Raw genomic sequence first — 21,370 nt, forward strand, 5'->3', positions numbered from 1 at the left:
AGCTGTGAAAGAGAAGTCTTTAATCCATGGTTACCAACATTTGACTGCAGGCCCTCAGCATCCTCAGGCTCACTAGTAAGGCCCAGCAATGACATCCAAAAAGCATGATGAGACAAGCTTTTAAGCCCTGTTTTATATTTCACGTCATTGTCTCCCTTTCCCCGTGCTTGCTGCTAATGGACCTCTATTATGACTGAAAATGCCCGTTTCTTCTGGTTGGAGAAGCTGGGCTGCATTCCTGTCAGTGCCTTTTTTTCACTGAAAACCCCCCTGGAGAGAGCAGGATCATTTCATTTTCCCTAAGAGAGGATTGCCTTGAGAAGCGACGTGAAAAGTAAATTTACTCTTGTATGCTGTTTATCCCAAGCAAGTCACCTGGGAGACACTAAGAAGGATGCATTTGCAATCATGTTTGGTTAAACACTGTGGCATGAAAATTCACAGCACCACCTCTGCAGCTCCCTGAGCATCTGTTGTGCTTCTGCACGGCTCGCTGAGCCCGTGTCTGCAGGCGGTTTGCCTTGCACGACATTATAAGAGACTTCACAGGTAGGCTTGCAGGCAGCGGGAGCTTCCACACTTCTCTCGAGCCCTGAGCTGTGTCCTTGCAGACCAGTGACCGCGTGTTCCCCATCCCTCGGAGCTCTCTGTTGACAGAGAGGGGCACGAGCTGGCTTCTCTGAGTGCTCACCAAGGCACCAAGCAGGGAGAGTCCTCATCTGGCTGTGCCTTGGTCTACTCTTCTGCAAATACATCCTTTTGCCTTGGCAGTAACACTAAATTGTATTATTTTGAAAGTTTAGCCTGTAATGGCTTGTCCTGTGATTTTGTCTGTAAAAAATGACTGGTTTTAGGTGGCTGCCAAGGCTTTCATTTATATATCAAGGATCCAAACCTCCTGTACACAAATGTATAGGATGATCTCCATTGACTTCAGCTGGACGCAGTGCCTGCTGCTGTGGATTCTGCATTTATTTTTATGCAAGCCAAGGAACAGCTCACTTATTTTGGGTTAAAAAGTATTGCACATGTACCATCTGAAGGCTTTTATTCCTCGTTTCTGGTTTTGCTGTCTTTTGAATCCTTTTGTTTTATATTTGCACGTGTGATCTGCATGGTTTTCCTCAAGTGAGCTCCCGCTCTGTAACTGGGCTTGAAATCATAACTCAAGCTGTTTAAATGCAAGTGGCTTTTTGCAGCAGATCTAATCAATGTTGCTCTTGGGAATGAAACCAAATGAGCTCTCCTCAGGTTTGCAATTCTATCCAATTATTGCACAGATCTTTGTTCATTTAACTCCTCTGAAGCAGAACAATCAGAAGAAATGGGTCAGAACTACAGCGCAAACAGGAAATGATGATTTCTAAACTTGAAGAAAATGAGATTTTAAATAGCCTTGTTCTTCCGTCAGGAGTCCTGGTGGTGCTTTACTGCAGACCACAGCTGTCTTGAGAGAACTATTAGCATAAAGATAATGCCCCTCATGGCAGAACCCCATAGCCAAAGCCTCAGATATGGTAAATAAGCTCAGCTCTGCTGATTTCTGTGGACCTGCACCAGTTCAGAGCAGCTGAGAGCTCGCAGTTCAGTGAGTAGGTTACAAGGCTGTCATAAAAGGATGAGAATTTGCTTCCTGGATAGCATCATTACATCTGATACCATAACCTAACAGGTTCAGAAGACTTCTAATAGCACTTACTGCCAGTATGCACTTACTTGTTTTTGACAACAAAGGATGGTTGTTTCTATTTTGGATATTGACAATTGGCCTCCAGGTGTGGAAGGACAGCTCTATCACACTGCCTGCTGCCAGCTGGGGGCCCAGTTCAGTTCAGTGAAGTCCCTGGAAGTTCCTGGGGGCGCTTGTGTTTTACAGTGCTGAGTTTAGCCAATGTAGGATGGGGGCTTGATGGTGGTGGATTTGTACAAGTGAGTTCAGTAATTACCTTTTACTGATAACATTTCACAGTGCAAAAGTGATGTGCTCTCAGTGATTCGGTGCAAGCAGGCAATTTGTTCATACAGGACAGCTCTCCTCGTGCAATAGAGGGTCACTGGGTGCCAACCTGCAGCTTATGCCTTACACTCTTGGCAGCATTGTCTGTTCCCCTTAAAAAGAAAAGAGCCGTCAGTAATTCTTAGCATATTATCTATTGCAAAAAGGATTTTTGCACATCCTTTCCACACAAAGCTGATGTCATTCACTTTTTGCACTAAATACCTTACTTTGTGTTATCTTTAGGTAGAGGTCAAGATTTCAAAATTTCATGTGGCGGGGAATTGCAAAGCATGCAAATCAATACATGCACAACTGTGATACAAACAGTTTTGGAAAATTAGCTCTCTTTAGCAACTGTCAGAATATTGCAGTTTGTTATCATTTTTTATGAAGTTACATTTCTTCCTGCCAGCAGCTCCTGTATGGGGCTGATAAAAATGCCTCTCTGAATATGGACTGCACGGGATGTTAAGGAACACAACTACGAGTGTCTCACAATACAGATGTTAAAATGTCTACATGTGTTGTTACTCCTTTCTGTTCCCCATCCCTGGAAAATGGCAGCATGCTCATATGAAATGCTGAGATGGACAGTTTCCCAATTTTAAGACTTTTTTTTTGTTGTTTTTTATTCCCACAGAAATGTAGACAAATGTGATCAAGATGTGTATACACTGCAAACTAATCATGAGTAGGAGCGTGCTCATGAGTTGAAGCTCTTCGTGTCTTGGTGTTGTGCACTTGGTGTGAACTTGTCCCAAGCTCTGCAGCTCCCCAAAGGGAAGCCACTGGACAGATGCTCACGGCACAGCAAACCCCATCTCCTCTTCATGAAGATGTGAGCAGGGCTGTTCATGCTGTTATTACCCAGCCTGAACACTGCATAGATGCTCTGAGCCCCGGCTAGCAGAGAGCAGGGCATCTGTACAGAACTGAGGCCAAAGTCTCAGCTGGCTCAATCCTCTCGTCAGACCTCACAGATCAGACATTCCTCCAAATGCTGTCCTGCTGCTGGATGCAGGACGCTGCAGCATCTGCTAACAACTGGCAGGTCTCAAGTGCTTCCAATCTACAATAGGCTCAGGATTTCATCTTACCACAAACTAAGCCAAGGCACTGAAAGCTATTGTGATGAGCTCCTATCTTTCTTGTGCATTTGGGGAAAGTTACTGCTGCATCAATTGTCTTTTTTTCTTCTTTATTTCTCAGAGGCTACTGATGATTAACCCCAAAACTCTCAAGCCAGCTTGTCCTGGAGTTAAAGGGAACTTCATCTCAATAGATTAACTCTGGAGAGATGGAAAGCAGCTGGAGAAAATATATCCGTGTGAAATTCTTTCTTTCTCAAAGACTGTCAAAGTATATGTAAAAAAAATAAAATCCCATTTATTGCACTCAACAACTGTGATTTTCTTTACAGTTCTGCCTGTTTTTTCCATTTAAAAGAAAATAGCTCAAGATAATGTTTAATTTTTATGGTTGTTTAGCCGTTGTGTTGTTGGCAGTGTTCCATTAACTCGCAGGGGTGTAATAAAAGCAATAAAATGGATTTATTTAAAGAACACAGCATGATACAAAAGGCATTTTCATTATATGTAAGTAAAAGCAGATAATTGTTCTGGACATGCAGTGTCACAAAACATAGAGAAGCAGAAAGACTGCTTTTCCCAGTGCTGCTTTCAGACAAGGAAATTTCCTTTCCTGAAAACAGAGCATGGCCCATGCATTATAACCAATTCACTGAAGGCAAAGATTTCTTAAAACTTTTTGTTTGAGAAAAAGGTGTCATAACACCTCAGCTCACCAGCTATAGGATTTCTAGCATATACTCCTAACAGCTACAGGATTTTTAAAGCACCAGTATTCACTCTGATGAGATTATACTTTGTGTATTATGCTCTGGAGGATGAAAGAGATGTTGCAGAACTAGAATGGGAGAGCTTTAAGAAGCAATTCTTTTCAGGAGAAAGCAAAAGGGAAGTGCACCCTTCATTATATCCTTTGGGCTGGTGCAGCATGTTCCTACTTCACCTGCTTTGCTGATTGGCAAAAGGATAAACGTTGCCTCTTGACAAGGTCTTTTGACCAGAGGTAGCTAGTGAGGAAACACCCTGTCTTCTGGACACTGTAGTTATTTGTAGAAATGTATGTGCACTGACAGGAAAATTTTCATGGTTCTCCAACCCAACAGCCAACTGGTCTGATAAGTATGTGGAATAAGAAAGAATTAAGAAGTCACTGGATTTCACTGCCAATATATTCCTCGGGAACACAGGATACCCATGACTCTTGATGGAGCCATTGCTAGGCCTGTGCTCCTTAAGACCGCTAGGTGAGACTGAGAGATGCTTTTCTCGATGTGCAAGTTTTTGAGGTAGGCTGCTCAAAACTCTTGAAAAAACTCTTGGATTCCAATCAGGTTTAGTAGGAAGCAGGAGACTGATACTATCTTTATGGTGACAGCCGGATGCCTGATCCTTTCTTCTTCTTGATCTTCTACATCTGTGTTCAATAATTTGTGGATTCCTGTGGAAATTAATCTTATTAATGGTGATACGCAGGAATGCACCTCAGCTATTCTTCTTTATTTTACTAACCTGGCTATTTAACTCTTAGACTTTTATTTTTTTCCCACAGCAATCCATGTCCTATGATTCTTCTGCCTCTTACTTCTTTTGCTACCAGATATATGCTGCAATTTAATTGAACTCCTAGACTTTAATTAGAGATGTGGAACTTTTCCATCCTGTATGCTCACTATACCAGTGCAGGCCAGTAGGGGGATGCTTTACAACGTTGATGCCTAGCCTGATTCTGCTCATTTCTTTTTCTGGCCAGCTACGTTTATAAAGTCAATCTTGGAAGCCCTGTGGCTGGAGGCTATAACTGGGGATGGAGCAGAGACTTGAGATGTAGGGAAGGGAAGAAAGGACAACTTGGCAGTGTGGTAGAAATGAGTAGCTTCTAGGAAGGAATGCTCTTTTTAGCTGATGTCTCTCATAGCTGTAATAGTGTAGGAAAAGAAGTTGGAGCAGGTAATGCATTGCCAAATGGGACTGAAGGAGAAGCATGTGTGTGAGTCAATAGTTTACACAAGACTTCATATTTTCTCAGTTATTTAAACACTGTCTGTTTAAGTATACCTCTTACAGTTTATAGATTGACACAAAAAAAAAAAAAAAAAAAGAAAAAAAAAGTGTAATAGGATATCTGAAGTTTAGCATCACGGAGATTTGATTTCCCCAGGAGTTTAATGTCCACATACTTGACTGAGGAAGCAGAACTCAGAGATTTGCCTCAGGTCCCAAGAATTTTCTCACAGAGGATAAAACTAATGCCATTTATCTAGGGAGCAAAGTGTGCACCTAACCACTGGGCTATGTTGCTGCCTATGCTCTGTAGTTGAAGTATTATACCGAACAACTAATAGACATTACTAGAGCTATTCTGGTAATACATGTATTTGTAAGCCAGCAAATGACTTACTTGAAAAATGGCAATTGAGGCACAGAAAGAGTTGTTAAAAAGCTGAGAACCAGAGACCCAATCTTCTGTAGGCTGGTGCCTTACTCAAAAGTCTCTTCTTCCTCCAAGGTAGTAAGTCCTTACTTCCTAGGAAGTAAGTCCTGAGTGGTAGCAGGCATCATCATCAGAGGATTAGCATCTAATGCAACAGCTTCTCTTGATCTGTAGGCAAAGTATCACCAGCAGGTCAAGAGAGGTGATCCTACACCTCTACTCAGCATTGGTGAGGCCACACCTGTAGCACTGTGTCCAGTTCTGGGACCCCCAGTGCAAGAGAGACATGGACATACTGGAAAGAGCCCATCATCTGGCCACCAAGATGAGCAAGGGACTGGAGCTCCTCTCCTGTGAGGGGGATCTCATCACTGTCTGTAGATACCTGAAGGGAAGGTGCAGAGAGGATGGAGTCAGGCTCTTTCCAGTGACACCCAGTGCCAGGACAAGAAGCAAGGCTGCCCAGAGAGGCTGTGGGGTCTCCTCCTTGGGGATCTCCAAAAGCCGCCTGGAGATGGGCCTGGGCAGCCTGCGCTGGGTGGCCCTGCTGGGGCAGGGCTGGGGCCTGGTGGCCTCCAGAGGGCCCTGACAGCCTCAGCCACACTGTGGTGCTGTGATTCTGTGAAGTTTCTAGACAGAAAGGCACTTATTAAATACCACTTAAATATTAGGATTTTTCTAGACTCCAAAATAAACTATGAAAGCCTTTATGTGGGTATTGGCAGCTATGTTCTAGTTTTATTAAAAGGAAAATTAAACTAAACACACTGTGATGCCAGAATAAAAATCTATAAAATGAAATTCTTGGTGTGATAGCAAAACAAGAAAACATGAAAGAGAGAAGTAGATGGACGAAGTTAAAAAGGGCCTTGAGGGTAAGTGTGAGAAGTTCATGACATGAAAGATGAAAGAAAACATGAGGAAGAATTCAGAGTAGACTGACAGTTGGGGAATTTCACTTGCAAGCTCTAAAAAGGCTGAGAAAGAATAAAATGAGAACGAAAGGTATGACAGAGAATGTTGTATTTAATAACCAGGTAGCCAAGGATGAAGGCATGGAAGATTGAAACATAAGGGGTTGATTTTTCTCTTTTTTCTCTTTTCTCTTTTTCTTTTTTTTTTTTCCTTTTTCTTTTTTTCTTTTTTATTCTTTCTTTTTTTTTTCTTTTTTTTTTTCTTTTTTCCTTCTTTCTTTTCTTTTATTTTGAAGAGCCAGAGATGTTCCCTTTCCTATTGATTAAAATTTCCAGCTGCAAGCCATCACTCATGCTTTGCTTAATTGTGGACGATGTGGATCCTTAATTTGCATATACAATTGCAAGATACTTTGTTGAAATCAGACATGGTAATTCATGGTTACGTTTTCCACCATCAGAGACCAATAATTTTGGGTCAGTGAGTTAAATCATCAGCATCACGGTGCTGAACAAATCTATTTTGATGCATGATGCCTTGCAGCTGTCAGCAGGTCGAACCTACTTGTTGATGGCTCTCAGAGGGCTGGTTTAATGACTGTACAAATGAAGCACAGGCCAGGCAGGGAAAGAAAATATCATGAAATCAGGAGAATGCTGGAAAGAATGAATACTTATTTCCTGTACTGGCACATTATCTCTTATATTTAACAATTCAGGAAATCGAAAAGTGAAAAAGTTATTTATTTATTTATTTATTTATTTATTTATTTATTTATTAGTTTTTCTGTCATCATCAGCACCTAAACAACTGGCCAAACTCTGACACTAGCAGGTTGAAACCTATTAGTAAATAGGCTTTGAATACTAACACAATTGTCCCATAGGGATAAATATCAGAACTGAAAAACGTTGCCAAATTTAACACCACTCAGGATGTTTTTCTGCCTGCTAGTGCCTGCTACTTTGACAACGACTGATGAAAATAAGCTGCAGTTGAGCCTTTTTGTCAGTTTTCTGTGTACTTCATGCGACTGGCCAAGTATGTTTAGAGCACTAGTGGCTCCATACAAATGCTTCTCTGTGTTTTGTCTGTACAGCTACATTTTCAATATGCTTGTTCAATCTCTGCTGGAGATTGTTTAGCAGAATTATATCTGTGAGCTTTGCAACTAGTTACATTTAATTTTGGACATGGTTTCAAATATAATTACTAGCCACAGCCACTGAGGCTGCCTTTGGAGAGGGATAGTCCCAATATCAATGTCTGAAACATGCACCAATATTTAGGAAAACAGCATATTCAGCTAACCAGATTTTCATTTGCGTAAACGTTAAAAAGAGCCTGTCCCAGCATTTTTAGGTAACTAGCAGAACACTGTGGTGGTGCAATGCCCTCAGCAGTCCCTGTATCTCATAAGCAAATGGTGCAAGAGGACCAGAAGGAGGGACAGGCGGATCAGCAGCTCCCTACCATCAGCCTCCCCTCACCTCGTGTAGATCTCTAGCACATAATTTGTATCTGTGGTGTAAAGTAGCTTTTTTTTTTTTTTTTTTTTTTTTTTTCCTTGTGATCTGGCCAGTATTGTGAGCATATATACAAACCTTCATAAACTTGCAGCAAGTTTAAGCCTTCCGTTGACCTTTTCTTGGGCTTTTCAGTCACTGATTCCTGCATCCTTTATAACAGTGGTTCTACTTCTTGCTGTAAGGAGCTCTGCTACCACTTTGTCTTCTCTTTATCCCCTTCCAACTAATCCCACTTTTTCCTGATTTTCTTCCCCTTCTCTTCCTCACCCTTTCTTACTGTCTCCAAAAGCTTGGTCCTCCTTTTGGCCCATGTTCACTGTTACTGTTGTGCATGCCTTGCTATTTGGACAACAGATGGTTTAATCACATATTTTTCTGCAGTGACAGGGATCATCCCCCCTGCCTGGTGGGTGGCATGGAGCACCTTGTCCCGGGTATTCTGTGCTAGCAATAGTCATTGCTCTGAATCGCTTCTCATCCCAGATTGCTATGTCACTGTGAGAGTGGCTGCACTCTCCCAGCTTGGTTTTGATTTGGCACCAGTAAAATCTCTGTTGTTCCAGGACAAGTCCTGTTTCGAGGAAGAAATGTGTCATGCCTCTAACTCAACTGGAAAACTGCAGATAAGGTAGCACACTTAATGGAGAACACGTAATGTTGGTTGTATCTTTGGTGTTTACTTTAACAACCTGCATAAAGAATATTGTAGCTGGAATTTTAGGCTTTAATTAAGGCTTTGAACCCTCCACAGAACTGTAAGTGTAGGACTGTTATTTCTACAGTGAATGATGACTTTTCTCTTAAACCATGCATACTACTCCAGGAAGAACCCGAGAGGGAAAGGAAAACAATCAGTGCATGTTGTAACTTTTATGTACTTCTAGTATGCTCCATTTTCATTTTGAGAAATCAGTTACCTATTCTAAAACTTATGTAATTCAGCTTCACCTAAACATTAAAAAAAAAAAATAATCCTACATTAAAAAAAGTATATTGACAATGCATTAATTCCTAGAAATAAAAATAACATTTTTAAGCAAAAACACATGTTATGGTAAGTGTTTGGAAAATTTAATACATTTTTTTTTTTCCTTTATGAAACATTTTTCTCTCAGAGATTTAATTCTATAAAATATATAAAAGATCATTTTTTCAATTAAAATTTTTAAGGGACTTGTGACTTGGGGATGGGTTTCAGTTGCATAAATACAGATGTAATGCTGTTTGATATACACTGAAGTAAGGGGAACAGCTGAGTGGAACTTGTATACATGACACAGGATCTATGGGAGACTTGTGCCCTCTTGGAAATGCAACTGGAAGCTAAGCAAGGTGCACTAGGGTATGTAAAACGGAACCAGACCCTTATGTTAAGGCAGCTGAATTATCTCCTGAGTTTTTCTATTTTGGGACAAGTATTGTGTGTTCATGGGGAGAGAGTATTTGCTCAGATATCTGACGTATCATTCCTTTTGTGTTGTTCACTGAGAAGGCATTTCATTGATTTCCATTGGTCAAAAACATCCACACGTTTTTTGTTGTTGTTGTTGTTTGTTTGTTTGTTTTTTTCCCTGAAGGCTCTTCCAAATAGTTAACCACTTTTCAGAACTCTCCTTGTTTTATTTGCAAAATTGTATTTGAGCCTATAAAGTCAAGGTCTGCAGTGACAGATAGCTGGTATGACTGACTGCCCCTGAATATTTTTCTCTGGAGAAAGACTTCATCTGATAGATAAAATGCTAGAACAGATGTAGAGTATTAGGAAACACATCCAGTTTAACGAAAGGAAGACCATTTATATTATGCTCTGTTATGCTTTTGTATTTTTTCTTCTTTAACCTCATTTTATCTCACCTAGAGTACTGTGTCCAGTTCTGGGCTCCCTGGTACGAGAAAGACAGGGATCTCCTGGAAAGAGTCCAGCGGAGGGCCACAAAGATGATACGGGGCCTGGAGCATCTTCCCTATGAAGAAAGGCTGAGAGACCTGGGTCTGTTCGGCCTGGAGAAGAGCAGACTGAGAGGGGATCTCATCAATGTGTATAAATACCTGAGGTGTGGGAGACAGAGGGACTTGGCCAACCTCTTTTCAGTGGTTTGTGGGGACAGGACAAGGGGCAATGGCCACAAGATAGAGCACAGGAAGTTCTGCACCAACATGCGAAAGAACTTCTTCATGGTGAGGGTGATGGAGCATTGGAACGGGCTGCCCAGGGAGGTTGTGGGGTCTCCTTCTCTGGAGATATTCAAGGCCTGTCTGGACACCTACCTGGGCAGCCTGCTCTGAGGAACCTGCTTTGGCAGGGGGGTTGGACCTGATGATCTTTTGAGGTCCCTTCCAACCCCTTCAATTCTGTGATTCTGTGATTATCATGTTCTGCTCTGGGGCCTTCCAACCCAAACTGTTCCATGATTCTATATTTAACTAATGGTAGGAGAAGACGAGCAGAGCAGAGATTTCCTCAGTTTCTGTTCTTCATCTGATGATACTTAAACAAGAATGTCATGATATGGGGAGCTTGAATCAGCTATTGAATCATCCAGGAATGTTTCATGTAACCGGAATGTCACTGAAAGATTGAGGGTTGAAGGTTTTTTCTGAATACTTTGATTAAGACACTGCTTTGCTCTCTCATAAACTTAAGCACGTTTCATAAATCTGTGATAGAGTTTGTCAGATTTCATCATTATCACTACAAGAACATTGCTTCTAGCCAGTCAGATATGAAGCCCAATACACAGAGGTCTCATCGGTGCATATTAAAGACGAACAGCCTCCATTACTACTCTCCATTATTAGCTCTTACAATCATTCCCCTAACAGGCTTGTTTGGGAAGTAACAATCTTATCCCATGTCCTTTAGAAATGCTTTGCTTGCATCTGGGAGGGACGTGAGTCACTGGGCAGAATTGTGTTTTTGTGTGTGCATGTATAATTTACTTTTGGTTGCCTCCCTTAAATGGTTAATGTATACATGGGGTAATTTTTACCAAGGTTAGGTGCCAAAAATAGAAGTTATGTTGCAAATTTACACATTTTTGGGCCAAATACCAAGCTGAAGCCAATTGTGTCCAAACCAAGGAAGTAGCATCCCCCTACCAAAAAGCAGTAATATGTGCTAGATGAGAACTTGTCCTCTCTAAAATTGCAGACTCTGTAGACTTCCTTCCCTTGTGTTCATCAGCACTAGCCTTTAAACCAGGTTCCAGACTTTGGTGATGAAACAAGTTGCAATGCAACCACAAGTCCTAACCCTCTTGCTATCCAGATCTGAGACCTTTGGAAAAATTCCATAGGTTTCTCCTGAATTCCCTGCCCAAGCTCCTTTCATGTAGCAAACAGAACATGGGGGCAATGTGCGTGACTAGGCCTTGTAACAGGAAACCAGGATACGCAAACAGTGCATATCTAAATGTAGCACCTGTAAAGTTCAACCAGTTCCTGAGCCTCACCAGGAAAGACAGCAGCCTGGCAGGTCGTGCACCCTGGTAGGCTAGCTCCCACGCCTGCACTTCCAAAATACTGCCTGGAGGTCTCTAGGGACCAATAGAGCAGCAAAGGAAAAGCAAAAACATGCTCTTCAAATGCTTGCTGCCTTCCTGGACATTTCTATTTCGATCAACAAACACCGTGTTGCTCTGAAGGCTGACGTGATAGCTGCTTGAGAAAGTAGACCTTGAATTTCTGATTGTGTTTTTTAAGAGTTTTAAGCTTTTTCCTCTGAGTAGCGTGTGATGTGCTTAATCTTCCATATGTAAAATAATTTTCTAGAGCGGGGAGAGCAGTGAGTAATTCGTTCCCTCTCCACAGACCCGAGCACTTACACGCATTTCTAGTCATGTTTTGTTCAGTCTAGCTGAACTGACGTTGTGCAGCAAGGTGCAACAGCCTCTCAGCTACAAACGACGTGGCTTTGCTGGCTCTTTTTCCAGCCGAGTGGTCATTTTATGGCGCTTTCACACACGGCACGTCGTTTCCATCTTCTCAGGACCCTGTGAAAAGCAGCATCGGAGTCAGGGGAAGAAGTTCAGGGGAGCGTGAAAGCCTTCACGGACCTCAGGTGAGGCTTCACCTGCTCCCTCACACTGCCCGCCGCCGAGGCCGAGGAGGAGGAAGATGACGATGAGGAGGAAGATGATGATGAGGAGGAGGAAGATGAGGAAGAGGAGGATGAGGAAGAGGAAGATGAGGAGGAGGAAGGTGAGAGGGGAGCGAGCGGAGCCTCCCCGCCCTCCCTCTCCCCTCAGCATGGGGGGCAGCGAGGGGCTGAGGCGCCCGGCCGCCGGAGGAGGAGGAGGAGGAGGAGGAGGAAGAGGAGGAGGGCATGAGCACCCGGCGGGCTGCTCTGACGTTTTGATCCCTTCCGAGAACTTAACAGGATCGCCTCGGAGCGGCTTTTGCCGCTGAGCCGGGCTCAGGCGGGCGGGCTTTGGCCCTAATCCGCCCGGGGGCGGCCGCGCCGGGCCCGGCCCCACCGGGGAGCTCCGGAGCCGGAGAGGAGCCGGAGCCGCCGATATCGCAGCGGATATCGAGATATCGCTCTATCGCTCGCCCGGTCTGGGCGGAGGGAGGGAGTTTGTGAGCGCCGACAGCGGCACGGAGAGCGCCACGGGTGAGTTGGAGGAGGAGGTGTGGGGCTGCCGCCACTCTCCGCCTGCCCTTGCTGGGCGCACAAGTTTGCCGGGGAGGCGTAACTTTCATGCTCTTTTTTTATTTTAAGCATTAATTCATTCGTTCACACAAAGATCTGTGGGGTCGAGGCGAATCGCCCCACTCTCAGTGCCTAAGGCACCTGCTGCCTGCTGCCTGGGGGGTGCCAAGGACATGGTAGCAGACGCCGCAGGGCAAGCTCCTTTCTTGGGGTTCCTGGTGCTCCCGCTGAATTGGTCTTGTTTTGAGCGATGTGACATGTCTTGCAAAACGTGCGAGGTGTAAACCAGTCCATGGCATGCCTAAGAGCATGCAGGGTACAATAATTAGTATAAGCAGCATCTTTCTCTAAAGCATACTCTACTCACTTGCTAAAAGCCAAAGAGAAGACGAGGAAAAATGACTTGAACACTGCTTCAGATCCCTGGAAAAATGATATTCAATGCAAATGTTGATACTGTTTAATAATGAACAATTTTCACTGTATTTTCTACATTCAGAGTTGTTTCAATCAAAACAAGGAGTAAGAGGACTATTGTATTTAAAAATCTGTAATTTATATTGTTACAGTTGAGTAAATTTGAGTTCCAAGTGTTAGCTTTTGCAATAGCATGATTTTGTCTTTATTCTGCACAGTTATTATTTTTTTAATATATATCATTTTCTTTGAGTGTTCATGCCGAAACCACCCAATTAAAAAAAAAAATCACAGTTCAGATGATAATGGGACTGTCAAGATGTCTAAGCAGCAAAGGTAATCAGCGGTAAACAAGCAGTGAACGGTACGAGAGAAGAGCACATCAGCTTTACGAAATTACACACCATGCTTCCATGTCAGAGCCTCTCAGTTTTGCCTCCTGAGTGCCTCGGCTCATCCCAGCCTTTGTCATCCAGTTTGCACCCAAGCTCTGTCATTTCAGTTCAGCACGTTATCCTGCAGGCTTCTCCAGTGTTGCCATCTCTTTGCATTAGCATCTGTTAAATCCCCTTCTGCTGAAAGCCTTGCTACTGCGTGTGAGACATGGCACAAATTGCCTCTCCTGTTTTCCTTTCCTAGCCAAGCGGGATGGCTGTGGTAGTTTACAGAGAGAGGGAAGGCAGCAAGTTGGAATGGGTAGTGTTCATACACATGTATACATTTAGATGTATTTTGTAAATACCATTACAGTGAATCTGACATGTTTTAGCTACATTCATTCCCCTCTTATGTTTACTTTTAACAGTAACTGCACTAACAAAGATGTTGGCAGAACTGCTAAATTTTAGCTAGCAGTTAGAAAAGCCTTGCAGAGCTTGTTTTCCATACATAAACATGGATACCTGTGTCATTACTGGCAACAGAAAGAACACAATGTGACTTGGTTGTCCAGTCAACTGTAATTTGTAACTTACTGTGCTGTAATTTACAATACTATGCTCAATATACACAGTCATTTTCTGCTCAACAGTTTCCAGTTTAAGAATAACATATTCACAGAAAATGTGCTGAGAAAAAAAAAAAAAAGAAGTTAAAAACAAACAAACAAAAAGTGTAAATCTTAGAAAACTGACATATGTTGCTAATAATTCACAGGTATAGAGGGAAGCCCAAACCAAATAATTCCATTTATTTAAAATATTGTTTTGCTACCTTAAGGCATCAAGCACCTAGCCATCAAATGGATCAAGGATAATCATATTAATTTCATTCTGAAACTATACATTATATGAATAAGCAGTGTCATAATCCATGCGCATCCTGGAGTACCTATGAGGGAAAGTGTTTGTTGGACAGATCTTCAGTAGTGGGGTTGCTGGGCTGTGCATATAAATGACACGTACTTCCAGGAGACAGTGTCCATGGACTATTGAAAATGCAATGTCTTGGCAGATAATCATAAAAATGGTAATTTTGAAAGAGCTCATGGGGTTTAAGAACTGGTGTTTTAAGCTGCTAGGTATCATGGTTGATGAGGGCATGGTGGTGCAGCCTGCTTATTATTTTTTCAACCCCTTGGACTTGTTCCAGTAGCCTTTACACAAAGCTAATTTCCATGAGAGTTTGCCAGAGTTAAATCTGCAGGTTAATTTAGAAAGCTCTAAGATACTGAAAGAAAAAGTTGCACTGATCATACAGTTGCCTCAGGGTCCAGTTCTCCAGTCCTAGAAATCCATTTTTGCCCGTACTAGTTGATACATTTGCCTGTACTGGTTGAACTGCTGACTGTCATGAATAAAATACACCAGTCATGTACAGCTGAACTACAACTACTGCAAAGTGATGTAACAAGGATTATGTAGGTGGAGGTCAAATCCCAAAATAAATCCCAAGGACTTACCAGGGTTGAACCCATGAGGCTCTGTGAGGATTTAGAAAGTGTTTTAACTAAAATGATGTAAGCGATCTGATGCAGCTTATCACTGCTTCCAAAGCAATAAGTAAAACATCTTTCACAGCCTCAGGAATAACTGTATATTACCAACTACACAATCACATAAGATCCATCATAAAATCAGATGTAAAATCACCTTTACTCTGTGGCAGTGATAAATAATTCACCTTGAAAAACTTTTTTTAAATTGTCATATTATCTATTTGTAGTCCTTTCCATCTAAACAAAAAAAAATTAAGAATATTAAGTGGTTGTGTAAACAGCTTGATCTGGCATCATTATTTGATGAACAGTGATGTTTGTTTCACATCAGAAGTTTTAATAGACATTTGTTTGGTTGGTATTTTGGAATTGATTTATAGGGAGTTAACATATTTTGTCCAGAAGGGGAACTGCTAGAATAGCTCCAACATGGCATCTTGATGGAGGGAGAATATATTAAATCCAGCCTCTTTCATAGATGTTTCAACTCATAGGTATTGCACAATTTTGACAGGCTACCTACCTAGTTGGATTTGGTGGCTTAGCTGATAGCCAGCAACTTCCTAAATTTGATGTAATGTGTAACATTGAAATGTATACCTGTGTGTTTTTAATTCGTTTGTTTGTTTCTGCTGGGCATGTGCAGAATTGTCAAAATCCTAAGCCATGAAGCTGCCCAGAGGCCAGCCTGGCAGCTGCCCTAGTGTGTATTGTCAGAGTACAGCAAATTCATGAGAACGTACACGTGAGTGTGTCCTGTGGTCTGTTTTGGCAGTCGCTTTTGGCCAGGAGTTAGATGCCTGGTGATTTTCAGTCTCCCATTTTAGCTTCAGTCATTTCCTCTTGGCTGGTGTTCCTTCCCAGCATCTTATTCTCGGGTACCTGATTTTCTGCACGCCTTCTGTAGGAAGCCTGGGTGCTCTACTTGGGAAAGCCACTGGATGGTGACGTTCCTAACAGATGCATCCTGCAGCCTTTGTACCTTTAGTCCTACGTCTTTAATATTATGAAGAAATTAATAGGACCTACCTAGTTTTCAGAATTAGGAAACGTTTATGTGAATCTGAAGCTTTCATTTGCCACTTGAGCTCATGTTTGCTGTTAGACAACTGGCTGTCTTGATAAAATGGGTCTTCTATACCAAACAGTGCATATAAAATAATTTGACATAAAACATCAGTTGCAGCTTAATCTAGAAGGAAGAAGACTAAACAGTATTTGGACTACTTGCATTTGGAATTGGGAGAGCTGTCACTAATGTGTAATTTATTATATTTTTAGTGAAATAATACATACTTCTCACTTGTCTCTTTTTTCATTCTCAGTGATTTACGCACCAAAAAGCAGTATAATGGAGTGTGGAATTATTATTATCTCTTTCAGGTTAGTGTGATTGGTAACAAGGAAAGAAATACTGACTGAGGAAGCATGTGAGAACCCTGCGTAAGTCACAGGTAAAGATGTCAGTCCTTCAAGAACTTAGATTATTTTGGATAGGTTTTATTTTGCTTTCCAGCACTAGAAATTTCTTCACTTCTGAAAAGTTGTGGCAACCTGTGGCAGTTTCTGTTTTCCGTGTTTTGACTCAGCGTGCTTAAAGAGAAGTCACCGAGTTCTGGAAAATTAAAAATCATGAGGATGCTTCGAGGATCCAGTTCTTCAAATTTCTTGCCCCAAACTGGATAACTAGGCTTAGGCTTGCAGGACTGTCTGTTTGCCTACCTGCTTACCTGACTACCTACATATTTGCTTATCTATCTCTGTATCTAGTTAACTTTCTTGTGAGCTAAATACCTGTTTTTTGTACCTACCATGGATTTATCAGACATGTCAGCCTTTAGGCAGTCAAGTTTTACCCTCAGTGTAATGTCTAGTGTTAAATATTCAGGGCACTGAGTGTACCTATGCGCTTGGGGAAAAAAGCAGAGGTGGAGGGGAAAGCTGTTTTTGTCTGTTACCATCCAACTCTATTATATAAATTTGCAATAAATTACAATAATTTTCCTTGAGCTGAGTCTGTTTGGCCTGTGACAGTACTCAGTAAGTGACTTCCCTGTCTTTGTCAACCTACGAGCTTTGTCATCTTACTTTCTCCCCTGGATTGTTGAGGAGAAGGAGTGAGAAAGCAGCTGGCAGCCAACCAAGGCCAACCCACTGCAGTAACTGTCTTAAAATACAAAGATGAGCTTTGTGCAGTCCTTAAAGCTGTCTTGTAAGCATCCACTTTTTGTTAAAGGTTTAGCCTTGCGGACCTCAGCTGGAGCTGTCTGAAGAGCCCTCCAGAAGGTTTGTGAGGAGCCTCACACCACTGCAGCATTTACCTGCTGGCTGACTCCTGGCAGCACAATGCTCACTGTGAGCTGCTGCCTAGACAGTCTCTAGCTGGCTTTGGATCCAATTTCATGGAATTTGGAGGAGATAAGCATTTCAAAACACACTTATTTTCAGGAACCTTGGAGGTCTAGAAGGAACAAATACTTCTTTATTGGCCTGTAATTTGTCAGAATTTCATGTGCTTCATGCAAGGCCAACTATGTTTATTCAGGAGGTCTCACCAGCTTCCCTGTACCCAAATGTGTTTATTTCTGCCAGTCCTGTACTCCATCTTCCTCTACCACAGCTGGGTTTGCATGGCACAATTTAATAATGAACCTCCATCCAGTCTTCCTAAATCCTTCCAAAAATACATCAGTGTGCTTCACTGCTTAATGGGGGGCTTGTATTTCTGGTTATTTATTTATTTATTTATTTATTTATTTTGGTTTTGTTTTTCCCTCCTCTTTTCCTCTCTTCTAGTGTAGAATAGGGGTTCAGACTGCAGTGTACATTGAATTTACAGCTGAAATCACTGTAAGGGCTCTAAAATGAGCTCCATTTGCTCACATATTTTTCTTTTACAATAAAATCTAAAGCTTTTATAATAACATAATATCTACAATGAATATAATTATAATTAATAATAAAAAACTTCTTATCCAGTGACTTTCTTGATCATCCTTGCCATGCTTTTGTTCTGCAGTATATTTTCTTAAGGGCAGGACTAAGAGTATTCCAGATGGGTCTGCACTGTTGTTTCATGGAGCAGTTTTCATGTTCTTTGTGTTATTAACACTACCCATGTATACATCTTTCCTCATCTTGTTAGCTATCGTGTCAGCAGGCCTGTTTGGCACTGAGCAGGGCATTTCGCTGAGCTGTACCTGTATAACGTTCCCTTTGTGAGAGCACACGGTCAGTTTGGGAGCCCGTAAGATTGTAGTTTACATGCTTTTTACTTGCATGCATTGATTTGCATTTCCCTACATTGCATGTCATTTGCCATCAAGTTGAGGAATTGATCTAGTTGAAGTTCCCTGCACTCCTCTTCTTTCTGCCGTACTTTTTGCCATCCTGACATCTTGTCTCACCGCTGAAGTTCTGAAGTTCTTTTCATCCTCACCATTAGTGACAGGTTTTCATACGGAAGCCTGAGGAATATTGTTCTTAAACTTCTGCAGTGGTGAAGGTTGACTGTTTAATCCTGTTGTTGCTTTCCATCTTCTTAGCTAGCTTCTCTTCCAAAGTAGTGTTGGTTTTATATCCAGCAGCTTGTTTTGTTTCTTCAGTAGTCCAGCTTTTGAAGGGCTAAATAAAGAGTGCAACACTTTGCTGTACTCACTACTCCACGGGCGTATTCAAAGCATCCCAGGAGATTAGCAATATCCAGCATCTATTAGTGGTGTCTAATTCCAGATTAGTAATATCTAATTCCAGGAGATTAGTAACATCTGGAGAAGCCATGCCAGTTTCAAGCTTACAGATACACTTACAGAGGCAATGTCTCTTTTCAGTGAGGTAGTACCTGTTGCTGGTAGCAAATTGGCTATGTCATCCCTAGATTTCAGAAGGTTTTTATTATCTTATACTCCTATTGTCTTACCAGAGATACTCATTTTGTTGCATATCATAAGCCAGGTGACTTTAGTTTAAAAACTGCTGTAGATAGACATCAATCTGATTGTGAATCATCACAGCTAATGACAGGGTTATTGTTGTGTTAGCTGGCAGAACTAGTGAAGGCCTTAACTCAGTACTAACTTTGTGTTGGAAAAGCATCTTTAGAACAAAGTCAGTGCTTTATTACTTATGAATCATTCTGCTTTTCTCACCATCAGGTTTTTAAAACTTTGAAGTAAAATAAAGTGGAAGTCTAATGAGGTACATGGGGAATACATGATGCTGTTGGGTGGAAGAGTGACAACGCTCCTGCAATGTGATGGAGAATTCTGTTTTGGTTTAAAGAAAAAAATGATTTGGCTGAGCCTTAAAGGAGAGCAGGGACTATACAGCACAGTAAAATTCAAGCAACTCATGCCACCTTACTCCAAAGCTCCCTTTTGTTAGACTTAGTATAGCTTTAAGCAGTGGAAATGCAACAGGCAGCAAGAGAAAGTATTAGTAGGAAGAAGCAATTTGCTGCTGTGCCTTTTGTCTGTGCACAATAATTTGCCAGCAGGAAGCATGCTGCTCTGTTTTTAAATGAAGTGCTCATAACTCCCTGCTTACTGCATTGTAGCCTCCCATTATAACATCAAGTTTGGGGACCTGGGCAGTGAGAGCATAAATGGTAGGCTACTTTTGCAGGTTTTGGTATGCTGAACTTGAAAGAAATCAGTAATGACTAAAGGAAAACCACATTTTAATCTTATCTCAAATTTTGTTCAAATTAATATTTGGGAAATGGGAGTTAAATACTCACTGCTGGGGCAAAATAAACATTCTAATCACCAAAGCACCTATCTATTTCTGTGGCAGCAGGTATATAATAGAAGCTATAATTATAACTCAAAAATAATTAATGAAAAATTTTCCTGAAGATAAAGTATTTTTGGTACCATATCTACTTTGAAACAAATTCATTTGGCTGGTTAATTTATTAAAATATTTCTTTCTCAAAGGCTGAATTGTTTGAAAGCAAATCATATTAATTGATATTTATAATGTATATACAGTAACAATTCAAAATGCTTTTTGAACATACAAAATTTATTGATTTTGTAAGAATGTTTCAGTCAATATTTTTATATGTAGATATATTTTTAGCATAAATTATCTTTGCTTCAGGAATCAGTTCTTCTGAGTGAACATTCAAATGTGAGAGTGGGTTGAAAGACCTCTTTTTATTTTTTTATATCAGTGTGTCATAGAATTTTTTTTTTTTATTATTATTATTTTTCCCTATATAAGCTTAAGTTAGCTGATATGCATTTAAAAACTGACACAGTTAGGTATCAGTTGAGCTATAATGAGGTAAAATGAGAAACACTAACTAGGTTTCCAAGAGTTAAGTATGATAACTGGGGACTATTTCTAGACCCATTTCATTATGTCTGGATGCAAAATTTAAGTTGATCTGGTTTATATTTTGAAATATATTAAATAATTTTAAATGTTATGTATGATTCCCTTTAGTTCTCTTGAAATGGGGTAGAGGGTAAGTGAAGCGTCTGTTTTTTAGGAAACTGGATGCATAACATAGATCTAATAGCCAATGATGAGTTTGCTTCAGCAATAACACGGGAGAAATGTAGTTTCTGTAAGAGCTGTATTTCATTGGCTGCTAAAGTTGCATGTTGTATGGTCTGTGAGGTGGGATTACAGGCAAGAAAGGGACAATGTCTGAGGCATCCCAACAGAATTTGATTCCAGTCATATCTCAAATATAAAAGGTTCCTGGATGGCGTTTCAACACTTAATAAATTTAAAATTAATAACTTTCACTGAAAATATTTCAGTCTGCCATTTTGAAGGTACTTGTCTTGACTCTTAAAACTTGTTTTGCAGGTAATGTGATATGAATTAGACTTACTAATGTCAGTAAGACATTGAGGGACAAATCTGGAAAGGAACTTAGGTGAATAACTTTTCTAGGTCTCATAGAAGTTGGGCAGGTAGATACCTCAACACAGCTTGTCTTGGAACACTAGTAGCAAAAATAATATATTAGAAAGCAACGGAAAAATGATGAGTATGCCTTAGTGCAGAGTTTAGATAACATAGGATTAATGCATGTCATGTGTTAAGGTGAGGGATAGATTAAATTAATGATCTGCTTAGTCAGTATGCGATTTCAGAATAAAAAGTTTCATCGTAAAATAGATATTGTTTGGCACAAGGGGATCGACTTAAAGAGGAATTGATTGTCCTAACACATATTAGCATCAAACTTATTTGGTTGACTGTCTAATGGTAATCTTCTTTTAATGAAATTTTAAAATGCAAATCTTCTTTTAATGAGATGTTAAATGCAGTTTTACTATGGATAATATGCATGACAATGTGGATATTCAGAAACCCTAGAGACAAAAAAGAATAGTGTCAGGTAAACCTTTTCTTTGGCTGTGATGGATTTTCTTTGTCACACT

General features: G+C 40.9%; 1 protein-coding gene across 3 annotated transcripts in view; it reads left to right on the forward strand.

Moving 5' to 3' along the window:
- Positions 1-11,762: 11,762 nt before the first annotated feature.
- Positions 11,763-21,370, forward strand: part of CNGA3 (cyclic nucleotide gated channel subunit alpha 3) — a 35,257-nt gene continuing 25,649 nt past the window's right edge. The window contains exons 1-2 of one of the 3 annotated variants that reach the window (XM_068681273.1): positions 11,763-12,574; positions 16,350-16,420. The gene's annotated coding sequence lies outside the window, so the exon portion shown is untranslated. The remainder of the gene's footprint in view (positions 12,575-16,349; positions 16,421-21,370) is intronic. The other 2 variants (XM_068681257.1, XM_068681264.1) reach the window with 2 other exon arrangements.

The sequence above is a fragment of the Anas acuta genome, chromosome 1 (assembly GCF_963932015.1).
Source record: "Anas acuta chromosome 1, bAnaAcu1.1, whole genome shotgun sequence".
Lineage (NCBI taxonomy): Eukaryota > Metazoa > Chordata > Aves > Anseriformes > Anatidae > Anas > Anas acuta.